The 8,454-nt window shown below is 39.4% G+C and overlaps 1 pseudogene; it reads left to right on the top strand.

Annotated features, from left to right (window-relative positions):
- Positions 1-5,784: 5,784 nt before the first annotated feature.
- Positions 5,785-5,954, top strand: LOC112660009 (U4 spliceosomal RNA; annotated as a pseudogene).
- Positions 5,955-8,454: the final 2,500 nt, after the last annotated feature.

Below are 8,454 nucleotides of genomic sequence, written 5' to 3'. Positions count from 1 at the left end.
AGTCCAAAAAATAATTCACAAAACACTACCTATAGTGAAATTCTACTAGTGTAAAATTCAAAAGCTTGCAGAATTAAATAATTCATTGGTTAGGGCTCTGAAGTAATAAAACTACAAAGAAAAGGTAAGGGAAAATGATAGACACTATGTTCAGGACAGTGGTCACCCATTGGGGTGAGGTAGCAGAGTACAGGGGATGGATCTTGCATGAGCACACTGAAATATCATGGGAAAAGGGTAATATTTTGTTCTTGAGCTGGTGGAGGGGTGTATATGTCTTTGTATTATTGTTAGTGTTTTATACTCCTCACATACATTTGAAATATTATCATTATACATTCAAAATATAGTAATGTATTTTTTCTAAAAGGGTTGAGATGAGTAAATTTATTATTTGGAAGGAAAGAAAGAATAGAAAGAAGAAAATGGGTAGAGAGGAAGGCAGGAAGGGAGGGGAGCTACCAAGACGGCATGAGTAAGAGTCTAGGTATTTGTCAGTGTTCAACAAAGAAGATATGAATGAAGGGACAGTAATCAGGGAGGGTTGCCCAGAGGAGGGGAGTCTTGAGATGTGCTTTGAAGAACTGATAGGATATGTTACAGTAAAGAGATGGAGAGGAAATGAAAAGAATCCTTATGAGGAAAAGAAGATGTACAAAAAAAAATCTGGAGGAATGAGCCCAAGAAGAATCCACAAGGCAAACAGTCCTCTCTCCTGTGTCCACTCAGTAGATGGTAGGGAGGTCTGTGTCTCTTGGGGAGCCTGTGGCAAAGGACAGTGATGCATAGATGGCAAAGCCCCATCAAGGAGGGTCCTGAAAGTCAGGAAAAATCAGTGAGGCTGCTTTAGTTCAGCTGGTGGTGACCACAGTCCCCTCTGAGGAGCTGAAAGGGAGACTCTGACCCTCATGGGGGTGCTAGAGCCCCCTGATTCCCTTAGCCATCTTGGTGATGGCTCCTGCTCTATCAGAATGCCCTGCAGATATTGGAGAAATTCCTACTCTCTATCTTCTAGGGCTTAGTTATGTGGAATCTGGCATTTCCTGAAAATAAGGAATGTGGGGTCAGGGGGATGTGGGCTCCCTACTGCCTTCTCCTCACTGTGATTCTGCACCTGAGCTAAGATTTCCCTGAAGTTCTCCTCCCTGTGGAATGAGTTAGAAACCCTGAAAACCATATGCCCAGAGGCCCCATTAGAGTGTGCAGTAAGTTGGAAATATGGCTGTGCCCCAAGAGGAATCTGCAAAGGATACCTACAGTTGAGAGTCCTGTGAGAAAGGGTCACTTATATGGGGTCCTGCTCAAGGTGAACTCCAACATCATATCTGGGTGAGTGGGACAAGCCAACCATGGGTTGGGTTCAGTGTAAAATTCCACCACTTCCATATTTAGGGGCAAGGAAAGCTCTCAAATTATGGCATATAATATATAAGATATAAATATAAACATTACTACTTTCTTTGCAAGGAATGCTTAAATGCCAGGTTTTTGTATGCTGAGCTTCTCCTCTCATTTACCTGAGCTGAGTGTTTACCTCATCAGAAAGACCTTCCTTAGAGGCTGCACCAGTTTTGTTCCCACCAAGAGTGGAAGAGCGTTCCTCTTCCTCCATATCCCTGCCAACACCTGTTTCTTGTATTGTTAATTTTCGCCATTCTGACAGGTGTGAGGTGGTATCTCATCATGGTTTTGATTTGCATTTCCCTGATGATGAGTGATGTTGAACATCTTTTCATGTGTCTCTTGGGCATCTGGATGTCTTTTTTGAAAAAAATGTCTATTCATGTCTTTGGTCCATTTTTAAACTGGATTATTTGTATTTTGGGTGTTGAGTTTTATAAGATCTTTATAAACTGGTGCAGCCACCCTAGAAGAGAGTGTAGAGTTTCCTCAAAAAGTTAAAAATAGAACCACCCTACAGTCCAGCAATTGCACTACTAGGTATCTTTCCAGAGGATACAAAAATACTAATTCTAAGGGGTACATGCTCCCCAATGTTTATAGCAGCATTATCTATGAAACTATGGAAGCAGTCCAAATATCCATCAACATATCACAGTATCACATAACACATAGAAAATGTGTTATATACATAGTGGAATATTACTCAGCCATAAGAAGAAGAAAATCTTGCCATTTGCAATGACATGGATGGAGCTAGAGAGTATTATGATAAGTGAAATAAGTCAGAAAAAGACAAATACCATATGATTTTACTCATATGTGGAATATAAGAAACAAAACAGATGATCATAGGAAAAAAGAAACAGCCTCTTAGCTCTAGAGAGCACACTGATGGTGTTGGGAGGATGGGTGAAATAGATGATGGGGATTAAGGAGGGCACTTGTGGTGAGTACCGGGTAATGTATGGATGTGTTCAATCACTATATTGTACAGCTGAAACTAACATTACACTGTATGTTAACTAACTGGAATTTAAATAAAAACAGAAAGAAGAAAGAAAGAAAGAAAGAAAGAAAGAAAGAAAGAAAGAAAGAAAGAAAGAAAGAAGAAAGAAAGAAAGAAAAAAAGAAAGAGAAAGAAGGAAAGAGCCTTCCTTAATCTCAAGTAAAGTATCCCCTGGTCATTTTCTGTCATAGCACTTGCCATTCCCTACAATGTTTAGAAGAGTGGGACACTATTTTGTCATTGATCTACCTGAATTGCTTAGAGCAGTGCCTGCCAAATAATTGAGCAAATGAATATTATATGTGTATATGCATAAAAGAAGAGAGACACAAAGGTGGAGTAGGAGAGAGAGAAAGGATGAAGGAACAAGGAAGGAAAGGGGCAAAGGAAGAGAGGGGTCCCAGCTCAGGTCTCAGCTATGTCCACCACAGGGATCCGCATATATCTGAGCATGTCTGCCAGACTGTCAGATGGACCCACCAGGAATGTGGTTTCATGAGAAATTGAGGCATCACCAGAGATAAATACTCACTGTAGAGTAAAGGTAGTAAGAGAAGTAAACTTAGTCCTATTAACAAAGGCTGGAACATGTGAGGTGGGCACTGTAAAGTTCAGTATCTCATTTGTCAGCTTCCAATCCCCATGTAAATTCAAATGTGGTATATCCATTCATCAGCTGATGGTTTTTTCCCACTTTTTGGCTGTCATAAATAGTGTTTTCTGTAAACATTTATATACATGTTTTGGTGTAAACATACGTTTTTAATTCTCTTGGGTATGTGCCTAGAAGTGGAATTGCTGGGTAACATGATATATTATGTCTAACTTTTTTAGGAAAAGATTTTATTTATTTGAGAGAAAGTGAGAGAGAAGGCACAAGTGGATGTAGGCAGAGGGAGACGGAGAAGCAAACTCCCTTGCTGAGCATGGAGCTCCATCCCAGGACCCTGAGATCATGACCTGAACCAGAGACACACTCTTAACCCACTGAGCCACCAAGGTGCCCCTGTATGAGTGTTCTCATTTCTCCACATCCTCATCAACATGTATTTTTCTATTGTTTTAAACTCATACCACTATCCTAGTGAGTTTGTGAAAACAAGATGTTCTTATAATACTTAAACTTTGATCACTCCCCTCCCAATTTACATGCAATTATTTTCTAATTATGGTAGTTCTAATTATATCATAAATATCATACATCAGACATTGTTATTATTGCTTCATGTAGTCATTAAAAATATTGACCACATAGTTAACAAGGTCTTTGTCTATCATTCCTTCTTGCCTTTCAGATTTTTATTCAAGGCCATTTTCTAATGTTGAGTTAAGTTCTTTGGAATTCTCTTTAGGGAATTCCTATTGATGGCGAAGGCCCTTAATTTGCACCCATTCTTGAGAAAGATAATATTGGTTGGTAGAAATATCATATTTACAATTAATTCCTCAACCCATTGAAGATCTTATTTCACTGTCTTCAAATTTCTATTGTTGCTTTTGAGAAGTCAGCCATTAATATCTTTCTGTTGTAGGTAATTTGTCTTTTTCCACAAACTCCTTTTAGGATATTTTGTATATTTTCTACGGCAGGTTCACTTCAATGTACTGACATGATGATTCTTCGAATTTATCCTATTGGGATTCATTTGACTTCCTAAATATGAGGATTTATATCTTTCAACAATTCTGGAAAACACTTCAAATAATACCTCTGTGCCATTGTATCTATTTCTCCTTCTGGAATTTTGATCAGACATAGATCAAATATGTATGGTAAATAGTTAATTTAAGAGTTAATTTAGTCTCTGACCTTTCAGATTTTTTTAATTTATTCATTTTGCTGTGCAGCTCCTGGGTAACTTCTTTGAATATACTTTTTAGTAACTCTCTCTTTGAATGTGACTAATTTGCTATTTAACTTTTTTTTTTTTTAAGATTTTATTTATTCATTCATGAGAGACAGAGAGAGACAGAGAAAGAGAGAGAAAGAGACACAGGCAGAGGGAGAAGCAGGCTCCATGCAAGGAGCCCAACGTGGGACTCGATCCCGGAACTCCGGGATCATGCCCTGGGCTGAAGGCAGACACTAAACCGCTGAGCCACTCAGGGATCCCCTGCTATTTAACTTCTCCATGGGTTTTTAAATCTTAGTTATTATGTGTTTTCATTTCTAGACATTTTACCATTTTAAAAATCTTGGTCATTTCTTAAAGTTTCTCGTTCCTTACTCATATTTTTAATATTTTACTTCTTTAAACATATTAAGCATAATTAATTATGTTCTGCCTCTGGTAATTCCAGAATCTTAAATCTTTACAGGTCTGGCTTTTGTCTCTTGTTTCTTCAGGCTGTCACTCATGGCTTATTTTCTTACAAGTTTTATGTGTTTTAACTGAGAGTTTCATGTTCCTTAGAACATTATCTATGGGAATTACTGGTAGATTGAGTAGAAGTTGTGTTCCTCCAGATAGGATTTGTGTTGACTTTCTCAGGCATCTGAGAGCATTTCCAGCCCAGAATCACTTTATTTTTTTTTTTAATTTTTATTTATTTATGATAGTCACAGAGAGAGAGAGAAAGAGAGAGAGAGAGGCAGAGACACAGGCAGAGGGAGAAGCAGGCTCCATTCACCGGGAGCCCGACGTGGGATTCTATCCCGGGTCTCCAGGATTGCGCCCTGGGCCAAAGGCAGGCGCCAAACCGCTGTGCCACCCAGGGATCCCCCCAGAATCACTTTTTTTTTTTTAAACGTTTTTTTTTTTTTTTAATTTTTATTTATTTATGATAGTCACAGAGAGAGAGAGAGAGAGGCAGAGACATAGGCAGAGGGAGAAGCAGGCTCCATGCACCGGGAGCCCGACGTGGGATTCAATCCCGGGTCTCCAGGATCGCGCCCTGGGCCAAAGGCAGGCGCTAAACCGCTGCGCCACCCAGGGATCCCCCCCAGAATCACTTTAAATTTAACTGTCGGCCTCACATAATTTAGATCACAAAGACAGTCATTAGTTTCAATAGCCAGCTAGCATCAACTGTTAGGACGATCAATTACTGGGGGAAATTTCTCCTTCTCACCTCTACCTCTAGCATGAATGTAAAATTTTTTTTTTTTTTTTGCATGAATGTAAAATTAAGCACATCTCCTTGCTGTACTTGCTCCATGAAGCGAGTTAATTCTTGTTTGCCATTACCTTTGCAGGGTAACTTGAGGTCCCAGGTACACATGGGGGACACCTCTCAGTCTGTCCAATCTGGGTAGCTCCTAGACTTGTCTCGTGTGCCTGCCTCCCTGTACAGCTATCAAAACATCAGTTCCTGGTCACCAGGGCATAGACAGGTGTACTTAGGGTTTAAGAGGATTTCAGTGCTTGCTTACCAGCTTTGTGCAGTGGCAGTATCATAGCCAATAAGATTTATCAAAGGCACAATTATTGCCAATTGAAAACTTTTCCCAGTTTTCTTGCCTCCCAAGATTGCTGTTTTCACTCAACTTTTGACTTTTCTGAATTCTTTTCATTCTTGCCAAATTGGCAATGCATTTAAAAAGATTCCAACATTTTTTTCCAACATTTTTTTTATTCCAACATTTTTAAACCCAGCATTTAAAAAAAAAATTTTTTTTTACTGTTTTAGGACAGAGATTCAGGATATTTAGCTCATGTTGGAAATGGAGTTCCATCAACATCCTCTTTAAGGTATCACTATGGGCAGAAATCATCTATGAACATATATATTCCACAATAGCATAGAACACCATGTTGGGCACCTCATAGTAGCTGTTCAGCTCTCCTCAAGATGCCTTGGTTCTTCCTTCTTCCTTCATGTCTGCATCATGCTTAACTCTCAGGTTAATTCATTTAATAAATATGTATTAAACATCTGCCTTTACCATGATGCTAAGTGTTGGAAGACTCAGGCAAGATACTATTTCCTTCTGCAGTTCAGGGAAAATAGAAGCCCTCTGTGAGAATTCTCTCAACTTCTCTCTGCCTCAAAACTTGACATTTTTCTGTTGGGCTTGCTGATCACACCCTAGTGAATGGCAAAATTGTTTGCTGAAATCTCACCATGAAATTGTATGTTTTTCAGATGATGAAAATACTTAGGAAAATGTGATATTTGGTTTGTGTAGGATTTTTATTTTTTAAAATATTTTTAAAAATGTATTCATTAAAGACACAGAGAGAGAAGCAGAGACAGGCAGAGGGAGAAGCAGGCCCCCTTTGGGGAGCCAGATGTAGGACTCGATCCTGGAATTTGGGATCACGCCCTGAGCTGAGGGTAGATGCTCAACCACTGAGCCACCCAGGCATCCCTGGTTTATGTAGAATTTAAAGATAAATTGCTATAGGTTTCTTTGGGGTTTGCTTTGTGACAGGAAGCAATACAAAAAAATGAAGGTTCAAGTTTACTGTTTGGGGAAACTGTGATTACTCATTTTATACTCAAAATGGCAATAAGTCAACTGGAATAGGGAACGATTACTTTATATTATTCGTAACTCCTTAGATAAGTGGCAATGTGTAGAGCAAGCATTCTTACTAAGGTTCCAAAACTTAGGGAGGGAGGGAGCTGAAATGAGAAGGGAAAGCATTAGGGTATATTAAGTAGATAGAACCTATATGATTTGGCTACAAATAGGAAATGCGGAAGGTCCCCCTTACAGACAGTTTTAGGCACTTTATTTTATAAGATTTTATTTATTTGAGAAAGAGTGAGTGAGCACAAGTTGGGGAGAGGGGCAGAAGAAGAGGGAGAAGCAGTTACCCCACTGAGCAGGGGCCCCATAAAGGACTCGATCCCAGACCCCTGAGATCATGACCTGAGCCGAATGCAGACATTTAACCAACCAAGCTACCCAGGCGCCCCTGGGCACTTTAAACATAGCCAATTGGGGTAGACAATCCAGTACCTAGATATGAATAAGAGTTCAGTCATTACCGGAACCAACCGAGTTAACCGGACAATAGGAATTCAGGGGGCTTATCAGATGCAGCCACCATTATCCAAATGTATATCCAAGAAACATAGTCTCAAGAAGCTGAAGATATGGCTCTTCCCGAGATTTAGATATGAACACCAGTTGTAAAGGTGATGACACACTTTGAGGGAAAACTAGCAGAATATGTCCCATATTTTATAAATATCTCTATTACCTTGAAAGGGTTTTTTTTTTTAAGATTTTTTATTTATTCATTCATGAGAGACACACACACAGAGAGAGAGAGAGAGAGAGAGGAGAGAGAGAGAGAGAGAGAGAGAGAGGAGAGAGAGAGAGAGGCAGAGACACAGGTAGAGGGAGAAGCAGTCTCCATGCAGGGAGCCCGAAGTGGGACTCAATCCCAGGTCTCCAGGATCGGGCCCTGGGCTGAAGGTGACGCTAAACCCGTGAGCCACCCAGGCTGCCCGCCTTGAAAGAGTCTTAAAACTCAGTGGTGGATAAGAGTCTGGCTTCCCATGTAGGTGCTTTCTTCTGTATCCGGCTATGCATTTTCTGCCCAAAGCTAAGCAACTAGGTTTAGAATCTCTTTGGTTGTCAAGTAGTTATTTATTTATTGATTGATTGATTGATTTCAAGTAGTTTTTTTATTTGCTGAACTGAAAATATGATTTCTTCCAAAGGAGCAGCTTCTAAATGTTTTGAAGTTTTATCTTAATTTTTATTTTAAGATTTTATTTAATTATTTGAAACAGAGAAAGCATAAGCAGGGGAGAGAGGTAGAGGGAGAGGGAGAAGCAGGCACCCCACTGAGCAAGAAGCCTAATGTGGGACTCAGTCTCAGGACCCTGAGATCATAACCTGAGCCGAAGACAGACGTTTAACCAACTAAACACCCAGGCGCCCGATCTTAATTTTTAAACTTAAAACATTTTGCTTTTATTCACTCATCAAATAATTATTTAGTACTAATGTGTATATATATACATACGTATATATACACACACATATATATATCATATATCAGCCTCTATGCTAGGCACTGGGGATACACAGATGTATAAAAAGGACATAGTTTTTTCCTTCAGGGAATTTTTACATATACATA

The sequence above is a fragment of the Canis lupus genome, chromosome 35 (genome assembly GCF_003254725.2).
Source record: "Canis lupus dingo isolate Sandy chromosome 35, ASM325472v2, whole genome shotgun sequence".
Lineage (NCBI taxonomy): Eukaryota > Metazoa > Chordata > Mammalia > Carnivora > Canidae > Canis > Canis lupus.
Note: the sequence above shows the minus strand (reverse complement) of the source record. Positions and strands in the feature narration are given on the sequence as shown.